The sequence below is a fragment of the Pseudophryne corroboree genome, chromosome 11 (genome assembly GCF_028390025.1).
Source record: "Pseudophryne corroboree isolate aPseCor3 chromosome 11, aPseCor3.hap2, whole genome shotgun sequence".
NCBI classification, from domain to species: Eukaryota; Metazoa; Chordata; class Amphibia; order Anura; family Myobatrachidae; genus Pseudophryne; species Pseudophryne corroboree.
Window position 1 is genome coordinate 207,285,437 of NC_086454.1, and position 25,722 is coordinate 207,311,158.

At 35.5% G+C, this 25,722-nt stretch overlaps 7 non-coding genes across 7 annotated transcripts; all 7 read left to right on the forward strand.

Annotated features, from left to right (window-relative positions):
• Positions 1-1,018: 1,018 nt before the first annotated feature.
• TRNAI-UAU (transfer RNA isoleucine (anticodon UAU)) lies at positions 1,019-1,109 on the forward strand. The gene is given in 2 exon segments: positions 1,019-1,056; positions 1,074-1,109. It is a non-coding gene; the product is annotated as a tRNA-Ile (tRNA).
• A 2,613-nt stretch (positions 1,110-3,722) lies between these two features.
• On the forward strand, positions 3,723-3,815 carry TRNAI-UAU (transfer RNA isoleucine (anticodon UAU)). The gene is given in 2 exon segments: positions 3,723-3,760; positions 3,780-3,815. It is a non-coding gene; the product is annotated as a tRNA-Ile (tRNA).
• Positions 3,816-4,624: 809 nt separating this feature from the next.
• Positions 4,625-4,717, forward strand: TRNAI-UAU (transfer RNA isoleucine (anticodon UAU)). Its single transcript is given in 2 exon segments — positions 4,625-4,662; positions 4,682-4,717. It is a non-coding gene; the product is annotated as a tRNA-Ile (tRNA).
• Positions 4,718-7,335: 2,618 nt separating this feature from the next.
• TRNAI-UAU (transfer RNA isoleucine (anticodon UAU)) lies at positions 7,336-7,426 on the forward strand. Its single transcript is given in 2 exon segments — positions 7,336-7,373; positions 7,391-7,426. It is a non-coding gene; the product is annotated as a tRNA-Ile (tRNA).
• A 6,670-nt stretch (positions 7,427-14,096) lies between these two features.
• Positions 14,097-14,189, forward strand: TRNAI-AAU (transfer RNA isoleucine (anticodon AAU)). Its single transcript is given in 2 exon segments — positions 14,097-14,134; positions 14,154-14,189. It is a non-coding gene; the product is annotated as a tRNA-Ile (tRNA).
• A 1,712-nt stretch (positions 14,190-15,901) lies between these two features.
• Positions 15,902-15,994, forward strand: TRNAI-UAU (transfer RNA isoleucine (anticodon UAU)). Its single transcript is given in 2 exon segments — positions 15,902-15,939; positions 15,959-15,994. It is a non-coding gene; the product is annotated as a tRNA-Ile (tRNA).
• An 809-nt stretch (positions 15,995-16,803) lies between these two features.
• Positions 16,804-16,896, forward strand: TRNAT-UGU (transfer RNA threonine (anticodon UGU)). The gene is given in 2 exon segments: positions 16,804-16,841; positions 16,861-16,896. It is a non-coding gene; the product is annotated as a tRNA-Thr (tRNA).
• The last annotated feature ends 8,826 nt before the right edge of the window (positions 16,897-25,722 follow it).

Sequence of the window (25,722 nt, forward strand, 5' to 3'; positions counted from 1 at the left end):
CATATGTTTATCATCATTCATCACCAAAAATTATTTTCTTTTTCAATTCTTATAACTGTACTGATTGTATTGAATAAAATCCACATCTAGCATAACCAACTGATGCTGTTAAGTGCTGCAGTGGCGCAATTGGTCAGCGTGCAGTATTTATAAGACAGTATCTGTTGAGCAATGCCAAGGTTGTGAGTTCAAGCCTCACCTGGATCAGCTTTGTATACTGTTTTTTTTCCTTTTCTTATGTCATTTGTCATTGATTATAAACTGCTACCTTAATATTTAATATGATATTACAAAGGATGGAAAAAAGAAAGAAAAAACACAAACATGATTGTGCATTTAAGTTGTCAGCACACATCTGCTTTGGTTCAAATGCACTGCATATCTTCCTTCAGTCAGCCAACAAAACAGCAATGGAAAAGATTAACATACTGTTGGTAAAGCAGTTGCATCAAATTGATTTTCTGCAATATAGCATGATAATCCATACTGACAGCTCTGGATAGTACCAGCACATTTCTTGCTGGACTTGGTAATGCAAAGAACACATTAAACAGCTTCACTTTTTTTCAAAAATAAATAATTGACTATTAAAAACCTATCAGTCTTAAATAAGGAGATCAGTAAGCACCACTGGCATAATGGATAAGGCACTGTTCTCCTAAGCCAGTGGTTGTGGGATTTAAGTCCCGTCTGAGTTGGAAGTCATTACAGCAAGTGTCTCATCACTAGAGTTGATATTTTATCCTTGCTTCAACTGTACAACAGTCTTGCAGTGTTTAGCTTGCAAAAAATGACCACAGAAGCTAAAATATGACATTTATTTTGATAACATTGTTGTTGTTTTTTTTTAAACCTTTTCTATCACCGTGGACAGCTTATTCAAGTGCCATCTGGCATGCACGTTCATTTGTTGCTCATCATTCATCACCAAAAATTATTTTCTTTTTCAATTCTTATGACTGTACTGATTGTATTGAATAAAATCCACATCTAGCATAACCAACTGATGCTGCTAAGTGCTCCAGTGGCGCAATCGGTTAGTGCATGGTACTTATAAGACTATCTGTTGAGCAATGCCAAGGTTGTGAGTTCAAGCCTCACCTGGAGCAGCTTTGTTTACTGTTTTTTTCTTTTTCTTATGTCAATAGTCATTGATTATAAACTGCTACCTTAATATTTAATATGATATTACAAAGGATGGAAGAAAGAAAGAAAAAACACAAACATGATTCTGCATTTAAGTTGTCAGCACACACCTGCTTTGGTTCAAATGCACTGCATATCTTCCTTCAGTCAGCCAACAAAACAGCAATGGAAAAGAATAACATACTGTTGGTAAAGCAGTTGCATCAAATTGATTTTCTGCAGTATAGCATGATAATCCATACTGACAGCTCTGTATAGTACCAGCACATTTCTTGCTGGACTTGGTAATGCAAAGAACACAGTAAACAGCTTCACTTTTTCTCAAAAATAAATAATTGACTATTAAAAACCTATCAGTCTTAAATAAGGAGATCAGTAAGCACCACTGGCATAATGGATAAGGCACTGTTCTCCTAAGCCAGTGGTTGTGGGATTTAAGTCCCGTCTGAGTTGGAAGTCATTACAGCAAGTGTCTCATCACTAGAGTTGATATTTTATCCTTGCTTCATCTGTACAACAGTCTTGCAGTGTTTAGCTTGCAAAAAATGACCACAGAAGCTAAAATATGGCATTTATTATGATAACACTGTTGTTGTTTTTTTAAAACCTTTTCTATCACCGTGGACAGCTTATTCAAGTGCCATCTGGCATGCACGTTCGTTTGTTGCTCATCATTCATCACCAAAAATGATTTTCCTTTTCAATTCTTATGACTGTACTGATTGTATTGAATAAAATCCACATCTAGCATAACCAACTAATGCTGCTAAGTGTTCCAGCGGCGCAATCGGTCAGCGCGCGGTACTTGTAAAACAGTATCTGTTGAGCAATACCGAGGTTGTGAGTTTAAGCCTCACCTGGATCAGCTTTGCATACTGTTTTTTTTCCTTTTCTTATGTCATTAGTCATTGATTATAAACTGCTACCTTAATATTTAATATGATATTACAAAGGATGGAAAAAAGAAAGAAAAAACACAAACATGATTGTGCATTTAAGTTTTCAGCACACATCTGCTTTGGTTCAAATGCACTGCATATCTTCCTTCAGTCAGCCAACAAAACAGCAATGGAAAAGATTAACATACTGTTGGTAAAGCAGTTGCATCAAATTGATTTTCTGCAATATAGCATGATAATCCATACTGACAGCTCTGGATAGTACCAGCACATTTCTTGCTGGACTTGGTAATGCAAAGAACACATTAAACAGCTTCACTTTTTTTCAAAAATAAATATTTGACTATTAAAAACCTATCAGTCTTAAATAAGGAGATCAGTAAGCACCACTGGCATAATGGATAAGGCACTGTTCTCCTAAGCCAGTGGTTGTGGGTTTAAGTCCCGTCTGAGTTGGAAGTCATTACAGCAAGTGTCTCATCAGTAGAGTTGATATTTTATCCTTGCTTGAACTGTACAACAATCTTGCAGTGTTTAGCTTGCAAAAAATGACCACAGAAGCAAAAAATGACATTTATTATGATAACACTGTTGTTGTTTTTTTTAAACCTTTTCTATCAACGTGGACAGCTTATTCAAGTGCCATCTGGCATGCACATTCATTTTTTATCATCATTCATCACCAAAAATGATTTTCTTTTTCAATTCTTATGACTGTACTGATTGTATTGAATAAAATCCACATCTAGCATAACCAACTGATGCTGCTAAGTGCTCCAGTGGTGCAATTGGTCAGTGCGCAGTACTAATAAGACAGTATCTGTTGAGCAATACCGAGGTTGTGAGTTCAAGCCTCACCTTGAGAAGCTTTGTTTACTATTTTTTTCTTTTTCTTATGTCAATAGTCATTGATTATAAACTGCTACCTTAATATTTAATATGATATTACAAAGGATGGAAGAAAGAAAGAAAAAACACAAACATGAGTTTGTATTTCAGTTGTCAGTACACACCTGCTTTGGTTCAAATGCACTGCATATCTTCCTTCAGTCAGCCAACAAAACATCAATGGAAAACATTAACATACTGTTGGTAAAGCAGTTGCATCAAATTGATTTTCTGCAATATAGCATTATAATCCATACTGACAGCTCTGGATAGTACCAGCACATTTCTTGCTGGACTTGGTAATGCAAAGAACACAGTAAACAGCTTCACTTTTTCTCAAAAATAAATAATTGACTATTAAAAACCTAACAGTCTTAAATAAGTACATCAGTAAGCACCACTGGCATAATGGATAAGTCACTGTACTCCTAAGCCAGTGGTTGTGGGTCCAAGTCTCATCTGGGGTGGAAGTAATTACAGCAAGTGTCTCATCACTAGAGTTGATATTTTATCCTTGCTTCAACTGTAAAATAGTCTTGCAGTGTTTAGCTTGTAAAAAATGACCACAGAAGCTAAAATATGACATTTATTATGATATCATTGTTGTTGTTGTTTTTTTGAAACCTTTTCTATCACCATGGACAGCTTATTCAAGTGCCATCTGGCATGCACGTTCGTTTGTTGCTCATCATTCATCACCAAAAATGATTTTCTTTTTCAATTCTTATGACTGTACTGATTGTATTGAATAAAGTCCACATCTAGCATAACCAACTGATGCTGCTAAGTGCTCCAGTGGCGCAATTGGTCAGCGCGCGGTACTTATAAGACAGTATCTGTTGAGCAATGCCGAGGTTGTGAGTTCAAGCCTCACCTGGAGCAACTTTGCTTACTGTTTTTTTTCTTTTTCTTATGTCAATAGTCATTGATTATAATCTGCTACCTTAATATTTAATTAAGAAAGAAGAATGAAAGAAAGAAAGAAAAAACACAAACATGAGTTTGTATTTAAGTTGTCAGCACACATCTGCTTTGGTTCAAATGCACTGCATATATTCCTTAAGTCAGCCAACAAAACAGCAATGGAAAAGATTAAAATACTGTTGGTAAAGCAGTTGCATCAAATTGATTTTCTGCAATATAGCATGATAATCCATACTGACAGCTCTGGATAGCACCAGCACATTTCTTGCTGGACTTGGTAATGCAAAGAACACAGTAAACAGCTTCACTTTTTCATCTAAAATAAATAATTGACTATTAAAAACCTACCAGTCTTAAAAAGGAACATCAGTAAGCACCGCTGGCATAATGGATAAGTCACTGTTCTCCTAAGCCAGTGGTTGTGGGATTTAAGTCCCGTCTGAGTTGGAAGTCATTACAGCAAGTGTCTCATCACTAGAGTTGATATTTTATCCTTGTTTCAACTGTAAAACAGTCTTGCAGTGTCTAGCTTGTAAAAAATGACAACAGAAGCTAAAATATAACATTTATTATGATATCATTGTTGTTGTTTTTTTTAAAACCTTTTCTATCACCGTGGACAGCTTATTCAAGTGCCATCTGGCATGCACGTTCGTTTGTTGCTCATCATTCATCACCAAAAATGATTTTCTTTTTCAATTCTTATGACTGTACTGATTGTATTGAATAAAATCCACATCTAGCATAACCAACTAATGCTGCTAAGTGCTCCAGTGGCGCAATTGGTCAGCGCGCGGTACTTATAAGACAGTATCTGTTGAGCAATGCTGAGGTTGTGAGTTCAAGCCTCACCTGGAGCAGCTTTGTTTACTGTTTTTTTTTCTTTTTTTATGTCAATAGTCATTGATTATAATCTGCTACCTTAATATTTAATATGATATTACAAAGGATGGAAGAAAGAAAGAAAAAACAAACACGAACATGAGTTTGTATTTAAGTTGTCAGCACACATCTGCTTTGGTTCAAATGCACTGCATATCTTCCTTAAGTCAGCCAACAAAACAGCAATGGAAAAGATTAACATACTGTTGGTAAAGCAGTTGCATCAAATTGATTTTCTGCAATATAGCATGATAATCCATACTGACAGCTCTGTATAGTACCAGCACATTTCTTGCTGGACTTGGTAATGCAAAGAACACAGTAAACAGCTTCACTTTTTCTCAAAAATAAATAATTGACTATTAAAAACCTATCAGTCTTAAATAAGGAGATCAGTAAGCACCACTGGCATAATGGATAAGGCACTGTTCTCCTAAGCCAGTGGTTGTGGGATTTAAGTCCCGTCTGAGTTGGAAGTCATTACAGCAAGTGTCTAATCACTAGAGTTGATATTTTATCCTTGCTTCAACTGTACAACAGTCTTGCAGTGTTTAGCTTGCAAAAAATGACCACAGAAGCTAAAATATGACATTTATTTTGATAACATTGTTGTTGTTTTTTTTTAAACCTTTTCTATCACCGTGGACAGCTTATTCAAGTGCCATCTGGCATGCACGTTCATTTGTTGCTCATCATTCATCACCAAAAATTATTTTCTTTTTCAATTCTTATGACTGTACTGATTGTATTGAATAAAATCCACATCTAGCATAACCAACTGATGCTGCTAAGTGCTCCAGCGGCGCAATCGGTCAGTGCGCGGTACTTATAAGACTATCTGTTGAGCAATGCCAAGGTTGTGAGTTCAAGCATCACCTGGAGCAGCTTTGTTTACTGTTTTTTTCTTTTTCTTATGTCAATAGTCATTGATTATAAACTGCTACCTTAATATTTAATATGATATTACAAAGGATGGAAGAAAGAAAGAAAAAACACAAACATGATTCTGCATTTAAGTTGTCAGCACACATCTGCTTTGGTTCAAATGCACTGCATATCTTCCTTCAGTCAGCCAACAAAACAGCAATGGAAAAGAATAACATACTGTTGGTAAAGCAGTTGCATCAAATTGATTTTCTGCAGTATAGCATGATAATCCATACTGACAGCTCTGTATAGTACCAGCACATTTCTTGCTGGACTTGGTAATGCAAAGAACACAGTAAACAGCTTCACTTTTTCTCAAAAATAAATAATTGACAATTAAAAACCTATCAGTCTTAAATAAGGAGATCAGTAAGCACCACTGGCATAATGGATAAGGCACTGTTCTCCTAAGCCAGTGGTTGTGGGATTTAAGTCCCGTCTGAGTTGGAAGTCATTACAGCAAGTGTCTCATCACTAGAGTTGATATTTTATCCTTGCTTCATCTGTACAACAGTCTTGCAGTGTTTAGCTTGCAAAAAATGACCACAGAAGCTAAATATGACATTTATTATGATAACACTGTTGTTGTTTTTTTAAAACCTTTTCTATCACCGTGGACAGCTTATTCAAGTGCCATCTGGCATGCACGTTCGTTTGTTGCTCATCATCCATCACCAAAAATGATTTTCCTTTTCAATTCTTATGACTGTACTGATTGTATTGAATAAAATCCACATCTAGCATAACCAACTAATGCTGCTAAGTGTTCCAGCGGCGCAATCGGTCAGCGCGCGGTACTTGTAAAACAGTATCTGTTGAGCAATACCGAGGTTGTGAGTTTAAGCCTCACCTGGATCAGCTTTGTATACTGTTTTTTTTCCTTTTCTTATGTCATTTGTCATTGATTATAAACTGCTACCTTAATATTTAATATGATATTACAAAGGATGGAAAAAAGAAAGAAAAAACACAAACATGATTGTGCATTTAAGTTGTCAGCACACATCTGCTTTGGTTCAAATGCACTGCATATCTTCCTTCAGTCAGCCAACAAAACAGCAATGGAAAAGATTAACATACTGTTGGTAAAGCAGTTGCATCAAATTGATTTTCTGCAATATAGCATGATAATCCATACTGACAGCTCTGGATAGTACCAGCACATTTCTTGCTGGACTTGGTAATGCAAAGAACACATTAAACAGCTTCACTTTTTTTCAAAAATAAATAATTGACTATTAAAAACCTATCAGTCTTAAATAAGGAGATCAGTAAGCACCACTGGCATAATGGATAAGGCACTGTTCTCCTAAGCCAGTGGTTGTGGGATTTAAGTCCCGTCTGAGTTGGAAGTCATTACAGCAAGTGTCTCATCACTAGAGTTGATATTTTATCCTTGCTTCAACTGTACAACAGTCTTGCAGTGTTTAGCTTGCAAAAAATGACCACAGAAGCTAAAATATGACATTTATTTTGATAACATTGTTGTTGTTTTTTTTTAAACCTTTTCTATCACCGTGGACAGCTTATTCAAGTGCCATCTGGCATGCACGTTCATTTGTTGCTCATCATTCATCACCAAAAATTATTTTCTTTTTCAATTCTTATGACTGTACTGATTGTATTGAATAAAATCCACATCTAGCATAACCAACTGATGCTGCTAAGTGCTCCAGTGGCGCAATCGGTTAGTGCATGGTACTTATAAGACTATCTGTTGAGCAATGCCAAGGTTGTGAGTTCAAGCCTCACCTGGAGCAGCTTTGTTTACTGTTTTTTTCTTTTTCTTATGTCAATAGTCATTGATTATAAACTGCTACCTTAATATTTAATATGATATTACAAAGGATGGAAGAAAGAAAGAAAAAACACAAACATGATTCTGCATTTAAGTTGTCAGCACACATCTGCTTTGGTTCAAATGCACTGCATATCTTCCTTCAGTCAGCCAACAAAACAGCAATGGAAAAGAATAACATACTGTTGGTAAAGCAGTTGCATCAAATTGATTTTCTGCAGTATAGCATGATAATCCATACTGACAGCTCTGTATAGTACCAGCACATTTCTTGCTGGACTTGGTAATGCAAAGAACACAGTAAACAGCTTCACTTTTTCTCAAAAATAAATAATTGACTATTAAAAACCTATCAGTCTTAAATAAGGAGATCAGTAAGCACCACTGGCATAATGGATAAGGCACTGTTCTCCTAAACCAGTGGTTGTGGGATTTAAGTCCCGTCTGAGTTGGAAGTCATTACAGCAAGTGTCTCATCACTAGAGTTGATATTTTATCCTTGCTTCATCTGTACAACAGTCTTGCAGTGTTTAGCTTGCAAAAAATGACCACAGAAGCTAAAATATGGCATTTATTATGATAACACTGTTGTTGTTTTTTTAAAACCTTTTCTATCACCGTGGACAGCTTATTCAAGTGCCATCTGGCATGCACGTTCGTTTGTTGCTCATCATTCATCACCAAAAATGATTTTCCTTTTCAATTCTTATGACTGTACTGATTGTATTGAATAAAATCCACATCTAGCATAACCAACTAATGCTGCTAAGTGTTCCAGCGGCGCAATCGGTCAGCGCGCGGTACTTGTAAAACAGTATCTGTTGAGCAATACCGAGGTTGTGAGTTTAAGCCTCACCTGGATCAGCTTTGCATACTGTTTTTTTTCCTTTTCTTATGTCATTAGTCATTGATTATAAACTGCTACCTTAATATTTAATATGATATTACAAAGGATGGAAAAAAGAAAGAAAAAACACAAACATGATTGTGCATTTAAGTTTTCAGCACACATCTGCTTTGGTTCAAATGCACTGCATATCTTCCTTCAGTCAGCCAACAAAACAGCAATGGAAAAGATTAACATACTGTTGGTAAAGCAGTTGCATCAAATTGATTTTCTGCAATATAGCATGATAATCCATACTGACAGCTCTGGATAGTACCAGCACATTTCTTGCTGGACTTGGTAATGCAAAGAACACATTAAACAGCTTCACTTTTTTTCAAAAATAAATATTTGACTATTAAAAACCTATCAGTCTTAAATAAGGAGATCAGTAAGCACCACTGGCATAATGGATAAGGCACTGTTCTCCTAAGCCAGTGGTTGTGGGTTTAAGTCCCGTCTGAGTTGGAAGTCATTACAGCAAGTGTCTCATCAGTAGAGTTGATATTTTATCCTTGCTTGAACTGTACAACAATCTTGCAGTGTTTAGCTTGCAAAAAATGACCACAGAAGCAAAAAATGACATTTATTATGATAACACTGTTGTTGTTTTTTTTAAACCTTTTCTATCAACGTGGACAGCTTATTCAAGTGCCATCTGGCATGCACATTCATTTTTTATCATCATTCATCACCAAAAATGATTTTCTTTTTCAATTCTTATGACTGTACTGATTGTATTGAATAAAATCCACATCTAGCATAACCAACCGATGCTGCTAAGTGCTCCAGTGGCGCAATTGGTCAGTGCGCAGTACTTATAAGACAGTATCTGTTGAGCAATGCCAAGGTTGTGAGCTCAAGCCTCACCTGGAGCAGCTTTGTTTACTGTTTTTTTCTTTTTCTTATGTCAATAGTCATTGATTATAAACTGCTACCTTAATATTTAATATGATATTACAAAGGATGGAAGAATGAAAGAAAAAACACAAACATTATTGTGCATTTAAGTTGTCAGCACACATCTGCTTTGGTTCAAATGCACTGCATATCTTCCTTCAGTCAGCCAAAAAAACAGCAATGGAAAAGATTAACATACTGTTGGTAAAGCAGTTGCATCAAATTGATTTTCTGCAATATAGCATTATAATCCATACTGACAGCTCTGGATAGTATTAGCACATTTCTTGCTGGACTTGGTAATGCAAAGAACACAGTAAACAGCTTCACTTTTTCCCAAAAATAAATAATTGACTATTAAAAACCTAACAGTCTTAAATAAGTACACCAGTAAGCACCACTGGCATAATGGATAAGTCACTGTACTCCTAAGCCAGTGGTTGTGGGTCCAAGTCCCATCTGGGGTGGAAGTCATTACAGCAAGTGTCTCATCAGTAGAGTTGATATTTTATCCTTGCTTCAACTGTACAACAGTCTTGCAGTGTTTAGCTTGCAAAAAATGACCACAGAAGCAAAAAATGACATTTATTATGATAACATTGTTGTTGTTTTTTTTAAACCTTTTCTATCACTGTGGACAGCTTATTCAAGTGCCATCTGGCATGCACATTCATATGTTTATCATCATTCATCACCAAAAATGATTTTCTTTTTCAATTCTTATGACTGTACTGATTGTATTGAATAAAATCCACATCTAGCATAACCAACTAATGCTGCTAAGTGTTCAGTGGCGCGATTGGTCAGCGCGCAGTACTTATAAGACAGTATCTGTTGAGCAATGCCAAGATTGTGAGTTCAAGCCTCACCTGGAGCAGCTTTGTTTACTGTTTTTTTCTTTTTCTTATGTCAATAGTCATTGATTATAAACTGCTACCTTATTATTTAATATGATATTACAAAGGATGGAAGAAAGAAAGAAAAAACACAAACATGATTGTGCATTTAAGTTGTCAGCACACATCTGCTTTGGTTCAAATGCACTGCATATCTTCCTTCAGTCAGCCAACAAAACAGCAATGGAAAAGATTAACATACTGTTGGTAAAGCAGTTACATCAAATTGATTTTCTGCAATATAGCATGATAATCCATACTGACAGCTCTAGATAGTACCATCACATTTCTTGCTGGACTTGGTAATGCAAAGAACACAGTAAACAGCTTCACTTTTTCCTCAAAAATAAATAATTGACTATTAAAAACCTAACAGTATTAAATAAGAACATCAGTAAGCACCACTGACATAATGGATAAGTCACTGTCCTCCTAAGCCAGTGGTTGTGGGTCCAAGTCCAATCTGGGGTGGAAGTCATTACAGCAAGTGTCTCATCACTAGAGTTGATATTTTATCCTTGCTTCAACTGTAAAACAGTCTTGCAGTGTTTAGTTTGTAAAAAATGACCACAGAAGCTAAAATATGACATTTATTATGAAATCATTGTTGTTGTTTTTTTTTTAAACCTTTTCTATCACCGTGGACAGCTTATTCAAGTGCCATCTGGCATGAACGTTCGTTTGTTGCTCATCATTCATCACCAAAAATTATTTTCTTTTTCAATTCTTATGACTGTACTGATTGTATTGAATAAAATCCACATCTAGCATAACCAACTGATGCTGCTAAGTGCTCCAGTGGCGCAATTGGTCAGCACCCAGTATTTATAAGACAGTATCTGTTGAGCAATACCGAGGTTCTGAGTTCAAGCCTCACCTGGAGCTGCTTTGTTTACTGTTTTTTTCTTTTTCTTATGTCAAAAGTCATTGATTATAAACTGCTACCTTAATATTTAATATGATATTACAAAGGATGGAAGAAAGAAAGAAAAAACACAAACATGAGTTTGTATTTAAGTTGTCAGCACACACCTGCTTTGGTTCAAATGCACTGCATATCTTCCTTCAGTCAGCCAACAAAACAGCAATGGAAAAGATTAACATACTGTTGGTAAAGCAGTTGCATCAAATTGATTTTCTGCAATATAGCATGATAATCCATACTGACAGCTCTGGATAGTACCAGCACATTTCTTGCTGGACTTGGTAATGCAAAGAACACAGTAAACAGCTTCACTTTTTCCTCTAAAATAAATAATTGACTATTAAAAACCTATCAGTCTTAAATAAGAACATCAATAAGCACCACTGGCATAATGGATAAGTCACTGTTCTCCTAAGCCAGTGGTTGTGGGATTTAAGTCCCGTCTGAGTTGGAAGTCATTACAGCAAGTGTCTCATTACTAGAGTTGATATTTTATCCTTGTTTCAACTGTAAAACAGTCTTGCAGTGTTTAGCTTGCAAAAAATGACCACAGAAGCTAAATTATAACATTTATTATGATATCATTGTTGTTGTTTTTTTTTTAAACCTTTTCTATCACTGTGGACAGCTTATTCAAGTTCCATCTGGCATGCACGTTCGTTTGTTGCTCATCATTCATCACCAAAAATGATTTTCTTTTTCAATTCTTATGACTGTACTGATTGTAATGAATAAAATCCACATCTAGCATAACCAACTAATGCTGCAAAGTGCTCCAGTGGTGCAATTGGTCTGCACGAGGTACTTGTAAGACAGTATCTGTTGAGCAATACAGAGGTTGTGAGTTCAAGCCTCAACTGAATCAGCTTTGTATACTGTTTTTTTTCTTTTTCTTATGTCATTAGTCATTGATTATAAACTGCTACCTTAATATTTAATATGATACAGGTTGAGTATCCCTTATCCAAAATGCTTGGGACCAGAGTTTAATTTGGATATGGGATTTTTCCGTATTTTGGAATAATTGCATAGTATAACGAGATATCATGGTGATGGGACCCAAGTCTAAGTACAGAATGCATTTATGTTACATATACATGTTATTCACACAGCCTGAAGTCAATTTTAGCCAACATTTTTTATAACTTTGTGCATTAAACATAGTGTGTCTACATTCACACAATTCATTTATGTTTCATATACACATTATACTCACAGCCTGAAGGTCATTTAATACAATATATTTAATAACTTTGTGTATTAAACAAAGTTTGTGTACATTGAGCCATCAGAAAACAAAGATTTCACTATCTCACTCTCAGTCAAAAAAGTCCGTATTTCGGAATATTCCGTATTTCGGAATATTTGGATATGGGATACTCAACCTGTATTACAAAGGATGGAAGAAAGAAAGAAAAAACACAAACATGATTGTGCATTTAAGTTGTCAGCACACATCTGCTTTGGTTCAAATGCACTGCATATCTTCCTTCTGTCAGCCAACAAAACAGCAATGGAAAAGATTAACATACTGTTGGTAAAGCAGTTACATCAAATTGATTTTCTGCAATATAGCATGATAATCCATACTGACAGCTCTAGATAGTACCATCACATTTCTTGCTGGACTTGGTAATGCAAAGAACACAGTAAACAGCTTCACTTTTTCCTCAAAAATAAATAATTGACTATTAAAAACCTATCAGTCTTAAATAAGGAGATCAGTAAGCACCACTGGCATAATGGATAAGGCACTGTTCTCCTAAGCCAGTGGTTGTGGGATTTAAGTCCCGTCTGAGTTGGAAGTCATTACAGCAAGTGTCTCATCACTAGAGTTGATATTTTATCCTTGCTTCAACTGTAAAACAGTCTTGCAGTGTTTAGCTTGCAAAAAATGACCACAGAAGCAAAAAATGACATTTATTATGATAACATTGTTGTTGTTTTTTTTAAACCTTTTCTATCACTGTGGACAGCTTATTCAAGTGCCATCTGGCATGCACATTCATTTGTTTATCATCATTCATCACCAAAAATGATTTTCTTTTTCAATTCTTATGACTGTACTGATTGTATTGAATAAAATCCACATCTAGCATAACCAACTGATGCTGCTAAGTGCTCCAGTGGCGCAATTGGTCAGCACGCAGTACTTATGAGACAGTATCTGTTGAGCAATGCCAAGGTTGTGAGTTCCAGCCTCACCTGGAGCAGCTTTGTTTACTGTTTTTTTCTTTTTCTTATGTCAATAGTCATTGATTATAAACTGCTACCTTAATATTTAATATGATATTACAAAGGATGGAAGAAAGAAAGAAAAAAACACAAACATGATTGTGCATTTAAGTTGTCAGCACACATCTGCTTTGGTTCAAATGCACTGCATATCTTCCTTCAGTCAGCCAACAAAACAGCAATGGAAAAGATTAACATACTGTTGGTAAAGCAGTTACATCAAATTGATTTTCTGCAATATAGCATGATAATCCATACTGACAGCTCTAGATAGTACCATCACATTTCTTGCTGGACTTGGTAATGCAAAGAACACAGTAAACAGCTTCACTTTTTCCTCAAAAATAAATAATTGACTATTAAAAACCTAACAGTATTAAATAAGAACATCAGTAAGCACCACTGACATAATGGATAAGTCACTGTCCTCCTAAGCCAGTGGTTGTGGGTCCAAGTCCAATCTGGGGTGGAAGTCATTACAGCAAGTGTCTCATCACTAGAGTTGATATTTTATCCTTGCTTCAACTGTAAAACAGTCTTGCAGTGTTTAGTTTGTAAAAAATGACCACAGAAGCTAAAATATGACATTTATTATGATATCATTGTTTTTTTTTTTTTTTTAAACCTTTTCTATCACCGTGGACAGCTTATTCAAGTGCCATCTGGCATGCACGTTCGTTTGTTGCTCATCATTCATCACCAAAAATTATTTTCTTTTTCAATTCTTATGACTGTACTGATTGTATTGAATAAAATCCACATCTAACATAACCAACTAATTCTTCTAAGTGCTCCAGTGGTGCAATTGGTCAGCGCGCAGTACTAATAAAACAGTATCTGTTGAGCAATACTGAGGTTGTGAGTTCAAGCCTCACCTGGAGCAGCTTTGTTTACTGTTTTTTTCTTTTTCTTATGTCAATAGTCATTGATTATAAACTGCTACCTTAATATTTAATATGATATTACAAAGGATGGAAGAAAGAAAGAAAAAACACAAACATGAGTTTGTATTTAAGTTGTCAGCACACATCTGCTTTGATTCAAATGCACTGCATATATTCCTTCAGTCAGCCAACAAAACAGCAATGGAAAAGATTAAAATACTGTTGGTAAAGCAGTTGCATCAAATTGATTTTCTGCAATATAGCATGATAATCCATACTGACAGCTCTGGATAGTACCAGCACATTTCTTGCTGGACTTGGTAATGCAAAGAACACAGTAAACAGCTTCACTTTTTCTCAAAAATAAATAATTGACTATTAAAAACCTAACAGTCTTAAATAAGTACATCAGTAAGCACCACTGGCATAATGGATAAGTCACTGTCCTCCTAAGCCAGTGGTTGCGGGTCCAAGTCCCATCTGGGGTGGAAGTCATTACAGCAAGTGTCTCATCACTAGAGTTGATATTTTAGCCTTGCTTCAACTGTAAAACAGTCTTGCAGTGTTTAGCTTGTAAAAAATGACCACAGAAGCTAAAATATGACATTTATTATGATATCATTGTTGTTGTTTTTTTTAAACCTTTTCTATCACCGTGGACAGCTTATTCAAGTGCCATCTGGCATGCACGTTCGTTTGTTGCTCATCATTCATCACCAAAAATGATTTTCTTTTTCAATTCTTATGACTGTACTGATTGTATTGAATAAAATCCACATCTAGCATAACCAACTGATGCTGCTAAGTGCTCCAGTGGTGCAATTGGTCAGTGCGCAGTACTAATAAGACAGTATCTGTTGAGCAATACCGAGGTTGTGAGTTCAAGCCTCACCTTGAGAAGCTTTGTTTACTATTTTTTTCTTTTTCTTATGTCAATAGTCATTGATTATAAACTGCTACCTTAATATTTAATATGATATTACAAAGGATGGAAGAAAGAAAGAAAAAACACAAACATGAGTTTGTATTTCAGTTGTCAGTACACACCTGCTTTGGTTCAAATGCACTGCATATCTTCCTTCAGTCAGCCAACAAAACATCAATGGAAAACATTAACATACTGTTGGTAAAGCAGTTGCATCAAATTGATTTTCTGCAATATAGCATTATAATCCATACTGACAGCTCTGGATAGTACCAGCACATTTCTTGCTGGACTTGGTAATGCAAAGAACACAGTAAACAGCTTCACTTTTTCTCAAAAATAAATAATTGACTATTAAAAACCTAACAGTCTTAAATAAGTACATCAGTAAGCACCACTGGCATAATGGATAAGTCACTGTACTCCTAAGCCAGTGGTTGTGGGTCCAAGTCTCATCTGGGGTGGAAGTAATTACAGCAAGTGTCTCATCACTAGAGTTGATATTTTATCCTTGCTTCAACTGTAAAATAGTCTTGCAGTGTTTAGCTTGTAAAAAATGACCACAGAAGCTAAAATATGACATTTATTATGATATCATTGTTGTTGTTGTTTTTTTGAAACCTTTTCTATCACCATGGACAGCTTATTCAAGTGCCATCTGGCATGCACGTTCGTTTGTTGCTCATCATTCATCACCAAAAATGATTTTCTTTTTCAATTCTTATGACTGTACTGATTGTATTGAATAAAGTCCACATCTAGCATAACCAACTGATGCTGCTAAGTGCTCCAGTGGCGCAATTGGTCAGCGCGCGGTACTTATAAGACAGTATCTGTTGAGCAATGCCGAGGTTGTGAGTTCAAGCCTCACCTGGAGCAACTTTGCTTACTGTTTTTTTTCTTTTTCTTATGTCAATAGTCATTGATTATAATCTGCTACCTTAATATTTAATTAAGAAAGAAGAATGAAAGAAAGAAAGAAAAAACACAAACATGAGTTTGTATTTAAGTTGTCAGCACACATCTGCTTTGGTTCAAATGCACTGCATATATTCCTTAAGTCAGCCAACAAAACAGCAATGGAAAAGATTAAAATACTGTTGGTAAAGCAGTTGCATCAAATTGATTTTCTGCAATATAGCATGATAATCCATACTGACAGCTCTGGATAGCACCAGCACATTTCTTGCTGGACTTGGTAATGCAAAGAACACAGTAAACAGCTTCACTTTTTCATCTAAAATAAATAATTGACTATTAAAAACCTACCAGTCTTAAAAAGGAACATCAGTAAGCACCGCTGGCATAATGGATAAGTCACTGTTCTCCTAAGCCAGTGGTTGTGGGATTTAAGTCCCGTCTGAGTTGGAAGTCATTACAGCAAGTGTCTCATCACTAGAGTTGATATTTTATCCTTGTTTCAACTGTAAAACAGTCTTGCAGTGTCTAGCTTGTAAAAAATGACAACAGAAGCTAAAATATAACATTTATTATGATATCATTGTTGTTGTTTTTTTTAAAACCTTTTCTATCACCGTGGACAGCTTATTCAAGTGCCATCTGGCATGCACGTTCGTTTGTTGCTCATCATTCATCACCAAAAATGATTTTCTTTTTCAATTCTTATGACTGTACTGATTGTATTGAATAAAATCCACATCTAGCATAACCAACTAATGCTGCTAAGTGCTCCAGTGGCGCAATTGGTCAGCGCGCGGTACTTGTAAGACAGTATCTGTTGAGCAATGCTGAGGTTGTGAGTTCAAGCCTCACCTAGAGCAGCTTTGTTTACTGTTTTTTTTTCTTTTTTTATGTCAATAGTCATTGATTATAATCTGCTACCTTAATATTTAATATGATATTACAAAGGATGGAAGAAAGAAAGAAAAAACAAACACGAACATGAGTTTGCATTTAAGTTGTCAGCACACATCTGCTTTGGTTCAAATGCACTGCATATCTTCCTTAAGTCAGCCAACAAAACAGCAATGGAAAAGATTAACATACTGTTGGTAAAGCAGTTGCATCAAATTGATTTTCTGCAATATAGCATGATAATCCATACTGACAGCTCTGTATAGTACCAGCACATTTCTTGCTGGACTTGGTAATGCAAAGAACACAGTAAACAGCTTCACTTTTTCTCAAAAATAAATAATTGACTATTAAAAACCTATCAGTCTTAAATAAGGAGATCAGTAAGCACCAGTGGCATAATGGATAAGGCACTGTTTTCCTAAGCCATTGGTTGTGGGATTTAAGTCCCATCTGAGTTGGAAGTCATTACAGCAAGTGTCTCATCACTAGAGTTGATATTTTATCCTTGCTTCAACTGTACAACAGTCTTGCAGTGTTTAGCTTGCAAAAAATGACCACAGAAGCTAAAATATGACATTTATTATGATAACATTGTTGTTGTTTTTTTTAAACCTTTTCTATCACCGTGGACAGCTTATTCAAGTGCCATCTGGCATGCACGTTCGTTTGTTGCTCATCATTCATCACCAAAAATTATTTTCTTTTTCAATTCTTATGACTGTACTGATTGTATTGAATAAAATCCACATCTAGCATAACCAACTGATGCTGCTAAGTGCTCCAGTGACGCAATTGGTCAGTGCGCAGTACTTATAAGACAGTATCTGTTGAGCAATGCCAAGGTTGTGAGCTCAAGCCTCACCTGGAGCAGCTTTGTTTACTGTTTTTTTCTTTTTCTTATGTCAATAGTCATTGATTATAAACTGCTACCTTAATATTTAATATGATATTACAAAGGATGGAAGAATGAAAGAAAAAACACAAACATTATTGTGCATTTAAGTTGTCAGCACACATCTGCTTTGGTTCAAATGCACTGCATATCTTCCTTCAGTCAGCCAAAAAAACAGCAATGGAAAAGATTAACATACTGTTGGTAAAGCAGTTGCATCAAATTGATTTTCTGCAATATAGCATTATAATCCATACTGACAGCTCTGGATAGTATTAGCACATTTCTTGCTGGACTTGGTAATGCAAAGAACACAGTAAACAGCTTCACTTTTTCCCAAAAATAAATAATTGACTATTAAAAACCTAACAGTCTTAAATAAGTACACCAGTAAGCACCACTGGCATAATGGATAAGTCACTGTACTCCTAAGCCAGTGGTTGTGGGTCCAAGTCCCATCTGGGGTGGAAGTCATTACAGCAAGTGTCTCATCAGTAGAGTTGATATTTTATCCTTGCTTCAACTGTACAACAGTCTTGCAGTGTTTAGCTTGCAAAAAATGACCACAGAAGCAAAAAATTACATTTATTATGATAACATTGTTGTTGTTTTTTTTAAACCTTTTCTATCACTGTGGACAGCTTATTCAAGTGCCATCTGGCATGCACATTCATATGTTTATCATCATTCATCACCAAAAATGATTTTCTTTTTCAATTCTTATGACTGTACTGATTGTATTGAATAAAATCCACATCTAGCATAACCAACTAATGCTGCTAAGTGTTCAGTGGCGCGATTGGTCAGCGCGCAGTACTTATAAGACAGTATCTGTTGAGCAATGCCAAGATTGTGAGTTCAAGCCTCACCTGGAGCAGCTTTGTTTACTGTTTTTTTCTTTTTCTTATGTCAATAGTCATTGATTATAAACTGCTACCTTATTATTTAATATGATATTACAAAGGATGGAAGAAAGAAAGAAAAAACACAAACATGATTGTGCATTTAAGTTGTCAGCACACATCTGCTTTGATTCAAATGCACTGCATATCTTCCTTCAGTCAGCCAACAAAACAGCAATGGAAAAGATTAACATACTGTTGGTAAAGCAGTTACATCAAATTGATTTTCTGCAATATAGCATGATAATCCATACTGACAGCTCTAGATAGTACCATCACATTTCTTGCTGGACTTGGTAATGCAAAGAACACAGTAAACAGCTTCACTTTTTCCTCAAAAATAAATAATTGACTATTAAAAACCTAACAGTATTAAATAAGAACATCAGTAAGCACCACTGACATAATGGATAAGTCACTGTCCTCCTAAGCCAGTGGTTGTGGGTCCAAGTCCAATCTGGGGTGGAAGTCATTACAGCAAGTGTCTCATCACTAGAGTTGATATTTTATCCTTGCTTCAACTGTAAAACAGTCTTGCAGTGTTTAGTTTGTAAAAAATGACCACAGAAGCTAAAATATGACATTTATTATGAAATCATTGTTGTTGTTTTTTTTTTAAACCTTTTCTATCACCGTGGACAGCTTATTCAAGTGCCATCTGGCATGAACGTTCGTTTGTTGCTCATCATTCATCACCAAAAATTATTTTCTTTTTCAATTCTTATGACTGTACAGATTGTATTGAATAAAATCCACATCTAGCATAACCAACTGATGCTGCTAAGTGCTCCAGTGGCGCAATTGGTCAGCACCCAGTATTTATAAGACAGTATCTGTTGAGCAATACCGAAGTTCTGAGTTCAAGCCTCACCTGGAGCTGCTTTGTTTACTGTTTTTTTCTTTTTCTTATGTCAAAAGTCATTGATTATAAACTGCTACCTTAATATTTAATATGATATTACAAAGGATGGAAGAAAGAAAGAAAAAACACAAACATGAGTTTGTATTTAAGTTGTCAGCACACACCTGCTTTGGTTCAAATGCACTGCATATCTTCCTTCAGTCAGCCAACAAAACAGCAATGGAAAAGATTAACATACTGTTGGTAAAGCAGTTGCATCAAATTGATTTTCTGCAATATAGCATGATAATCCATACTGACAGCTCTGGATAGTACCAGCACATTTCTTGCTGGACTTGGTAATGCAAAGAACACAGTAAACAGCTTCACTTTTTCCTCTAAAATAAATAATTGACTATTAAAAACCTATCAGTCTTAAATAAGAACATCAATAAGCACCACTGGCATAATGGATAAGTCACTGTTCTCCTAAGCCAGTGGTTGTGGGATTTAAGTCCCGTCTGAGTTGGAAGTCATTACAGCAAGTGTCTCATTACTAGAGTTGATATTTTATCCTTGTTTCAACTGTAAAACAGTCTTGCAGTGTTTAGCTTGCAAAAAATGACCACAGAAGCTAAATTATAACATTTATTATGATATCATTGTTGTTGTTTTTTTTTTAAACCTTTTCTATCACTGTGGACAGCTTATTCAAGTTCCATCTGGCATGCACGTTCGTTTGTTGCTCATCATTCATCACCAAAAATGATTTTCTTTTTCAATTCTTATGACTGTACTGATTGTAATGAATAAAATCCACATCTAGCATAACCAACTAATGCTGCAAAGTGCTCCAGTGGTGCAATTGGTCTGCACGAGGTACTTGTAAGACAGTATCTGTTGAGCAATACAGAGGTTGTGAGTTCAAGCCTCAACTGAATCAGCTTTGTATACTGTTTTTTTTCTTTTTCTTATGTCATTAGTCATTGATTATAAACTGCTACCTTAATATTTAATATGATACAGGTTGAGTATCCCTTATCCAAAATGCTTGGGACCAGAGTTATTTTGGATATGGGATTTTTCCGTATTTTGGAATAATTGCATAGTATAACGAGATATCATGGTGATGGGACCCAAGTCTAAGTACAGAATGCATTTATGTTACATATACATGTTATTCACACAGCCTGAAGTCAATTTTAGCCAACATTTTTTATAACTTTGTGCATTAAACATAGTGTGTCTACATTCACACAATTCATTTATGTTTCATATACACATTATACTCACAGCCTGAAGGTCATTTAATACAATATATTTAATAACTTTGTGTATTAAACAAAGTTTGTGTACATTGAGCCATCAGAAAACAAAGATTTCACTATCTCACTCTCAGTCAAAAAAGTCCGTATTTCGGAATATTCCGTATTTCGGAATATTTGGATATGGGATACTCAACCTGTATTACAAAGGATGGAAGAAAGAAAGAAAAAACACAAACATGATTGTGCATTTAAGTTGTCAGCACACATCTGCTTTGGTTCAAATGCACTGCATATCTTCCTTCTGTCAGCCAACAAAACAGCAATGGAAAAGATTAACATACTGTTGGTAAAGCAGTTACATCAAATTGATTTTCTGCAATATAGCATGATAATCCATACTGACAGCTCTAGATAGTACCATCACATTTCTTGCTGGACTTGGTAATGCAAAGAACACAGTAAACAGCTTCACTTTTTCCTCAAAAATAAATAATTGACTATTAAAAACCTATCAGTCTTAAATAAGGAGATCAGTAAGCACCACTGGCATAATGGATAAGGCACTGTTCTCCTAAGCCAGTGGTTGTGGGATTTAAGTCCCGTCTGAGTTGGAAGTCATTACAGCAAGTGTCTCATCACTAGAGTTGATATTTTATCCTTGCTTCAACTGTAAAACAGTCTTGCAGTGTTTAGCTTGCAAAAAATGACCACAGAAGCAAAAAATGACATTTATTATGATAACATTGTTGTTGTTTTTTTTAAACCTTTTCTATCACTGTGGACAGCTTATTCAAGTGCCATCTGGCATGCACATTCATTTGTTTATCATCATTCATCACCAAAAATGATTTTCTTTTTCAATTCTTATGACTGTACTGATTGTATTGAATAAAATCCACATCTAGCATAACCAACTGATGCTGCTAAGTGCTCCAGTGGCGCAATTGGTCAGCACGCAGTACTTATGAGACAGTATCTGTTGAGCAATGCCAAGGTTGTGAGTTCCAGCCTCACCTGGAGCAGCTTTGTTTACTGTTTTTTTCTTTTTCTTATGTCAATAGTCATTGATTATAAACTGCTACCTTAATATTTAATATGATATTACAAAGGATGGAAGAAAGAAAGAAAAAAACACAAACATGATTGTGCATTTAAGTTGTCAGCACACATCTGCTTTGGTTCAAATGCACTGCATATCTTCCTTCAGTCAGCCAACAAAACAGCAATGGAAAAGATTAACATACTGTTGGTAAAGCAGTTGCATCAAATTGATTTTCTGCAATATAGCATTATAATCCATACTGACAGCTCTGGATAGTACCAGCACATTTCTTGCTGGACTTGGTAATGCAAAGAACACAGTAAACAGCTTCACTTTTTCTCAAAAATAAATAATTGACTATTAAAAACCTAACAGTCTTAAATAAGTACATCAGTAAGCACCACTGGCATAATGGATAAGTCACTGTCCTCCTAAGCCAGTGGTTGTGGGTCCAAGTCCCATCTGGGGTGGAAGTCATTACAGCAAGTGTCTCATCAGTAGAGTTGATATTTTATCCTTGCTTCATCTGTACAACAGTCTTGCAGTGTTTAGCTTGCAAAAAATGACCACAGAAGCAAAAAATGACATTTATTATGATAACATTGTTGTTGTTTTTTTTAAACCTTTTCTATCACTGTGGACAGCTTATTCAAGTGCCATCTGGCATGCACATTCATAAGTTTATCATCATTCATCACCAAAAATGATTTTCTTTTTCAATTCTTATGACTGTACTGATTGTATGGAATAAAATCCACATCTAGCATAACCACATGATGCTGCTAAGTGCTCCAGTGGCGCAATTGGTCAGCGCGCAGTACTTATAAGACAGTATCTGTTGAGCAATGCCAAGGTTGTGAGTTCAAGCCTCACCTGGAGCAGCTTTGTTTACTGTATTTTTCTTTTTCTTATGTCAATAGTCATTGATTATAAACTGCTACCTTAATATTTAATATGATATTACAAAGGATGGAAGAAAGAAAGAAAAAACACAAACATGAGTTTGTATTTAAGTTGTCAGCACACAACTGCTTTGGTTCAAATGCACTGCATATCTTCCTTCAGTCAGCCAACAAAACAGCAATAGAAAAGATTAACATACTGTTGGTAAAGCAGTTGCATCAAATTGATTTTCTGCAATATAGCATTATAATCCATACTGACAGCTCTGGATAGTACCAGCACATTTCTTGCTGGACTTGGTAATGCAAAGAACACAGTAAACAGCTTCACTTTTTCTCAAAAATAAATAATTGACTATTAAAAACCTATCAGTCTTAAATAAGGAGATCAGTAAGCACCACTGGCATAATGGATAAGGCACTGTTCTCCTAAGCCAGTGGTTGTGGGATTTAAGTCCCGTCTGAGTTGGAAGTCATTACAGCAAGTATCTCATCACTAGAGTTGATATTTTATCCTTGCTTCAACTGTACAACAGTCTTGCAGTGTTTAGCTTGCAAAAAATGACCACAGAAGCTAAAATATGACATTTATTATGATAACATTGTTGTTGTTTTTTTTAAACCTTTTCTATCACCGTGGACAGCTTACTCAAGTGCCATCTGGCATGCACGTTCGTTTGTTGCTCATCATTCATCACCAAAAATTATTTTCTTTTTCAATTCTTATGACTGTACTGATTGTATTTAATAAAATCCACATCTAGCATAACCAACGAATGCTGCTAAGTGCTCCAGTGGCGCATTTGGTCAGCGCGCAGTATTTATAAGACAGTATCTGTTGAGCAATACGAGGTTGTGAGTTCAAGCCTCACCTGGAGCAGCTTTGTTTACTGTTTTTTCTTTATGTCAATAGTCATTGATTATAAACTGCTACCTTAATATTTAATATGATATTACAAAGGATGGAAGAAAGAAAGAAAGAAAGAAAGAAAGAAAAAACACAAACATGAGTTTGTATTTAAGTTGTCAGCACACACCTGCTTTGGTTCAAATGCACTGCATATCTTCCTTCAGTCAGCCAACAAAACAGCAATGGAAAAGATTAACATACTGTTGGTAAAGCAGTTGCATCAAATTGATTTTCTGCAATATAGCATTATAATCCTTACTGACAGCTCTGGATAGTACCAGCACAATTCTTGCTGGACTTGGTAATGCAAAGAACACAGTTAACAGCTTCACTTTTTCTCAAAAATAAATAATTGACTATTAAAAACCTAACAGTCTTAAATAAGTACATCAGTAAGCACCACTGGCATAATGGATAAGTCACTGTCCTCCTAAGCCAGTGGTTGTGGGTCCAAGTCCCATCTGGGGTGGAAGTCATTACAGCGAGTGTCTCATCACTAGAGTTGATATTTTATCCTTGCTTCAACTGTACAACAGTCTTGCAGTGTTTAGCTTGCAAAAAATGACCACAGAAGCAAAAAATTCATTTTTTATGATAACATTGTTGTTGTTTTTTTAAAACCTTTTCTATCACTGTGGACAGCTTATTCAAGTGCCATCTGGCATGCACATTCATATGTTTATCATCATTCATCACCAAAAATTATTTTCTTTTTCAATTCTTATGACTGTACTGATTGTATTGAATAAAATCCACATCTAGCATAACCAACTGATGCTGCTAAGTGCTCCAGTGGCGCAATTGGTCAGCGCGCAGTATTTATTAGACAAGCCTCACCTGGAGCAGCTTTGTTTACTGTTTTTTCTTTTTCTTATGTCAATAGTCATTGATTATAAACTGCTACCTTAATATTTAATATTATATTACAAAGGATGGAAGAAAGAAAGAAAAAACACAAACATGAGTTTGTATTTAAGTTGTCAGCACACACCTGCTTTGGTTCAAATGCACTGCATATCTTCCTTCAGTCAGCCAACAAAACAGCAATGGAAAAGATTAACATACTGTTGGTAAAGCAGTTGCATCAAATTGATTTTCTGCAATATAGCATTATAATCCATACTGACAGCTCTGGATAGTACCAGCACATTTCTTGCTGGACTTGGTAATGCAAAGAACACAGTAAACAGCTTCACTTTTTCTCAAAAATAAATAATTGACTATTAAAAACCTAACAGTCTTAAATAAGTACATCAGTAAGCACCACTGGCATAATGGATAAGTCACTGTCCTCCTAAGCCAGTGGTTGTGGGTCCAAGTCCCATCTGGGGTGGAAGTCATTACAGCAAGTGTCTCATCAGTAGAGTTGATATTTTATCCTTGCTTCAACTGTACAACAGTCTTGCAGTGTTTAGCTTGCAAAAAATGACCACAGAAGCAAAAAATGACATTTATTATGATAACATTGTTGTTGTTGTTTTTTTTAAACCTTTTCTATCACTGTGGACAGCTTATTCAAGTGCCATCTGGCATGCACATTCATATGTTTATCATCATTCATCACCAAAAATGATTTTCTTTTTCAATTCTTATGACTGTACTGATTGTATTGAATAAAATCCAGATCTAGCATAACCAACTGATGCTGCTAAGTCCTCCAGTGGCGCAATTGGTCAGCGCGCAATACTTATAATGACAGTATCTGTTGAGCAATGCCAAGGTTGTGAGTTCAAGCCTCACCTGGAGCAGCTTTGTTTACTGTATTTTTCTTTTTCTTATGTCAATAGTCATTGATTATAAACTGCTACCTTAATATTTAATATGATATTACAAAGGATGGAAGAATGAAAGAAAAAACACAAACATGATTGTGCATTTAAGTTGTCAGCACACATCTGCTTTGATTCAAATGCACTGCATATCTTCCTTCAGTCAGCCAACAAAACAGCAATGGAAAAGATTAACATACTGTTGGTAAAGCAGTTACATCAAATTGATTTTCTGCAATATAGCATGATAATCCATACTGACA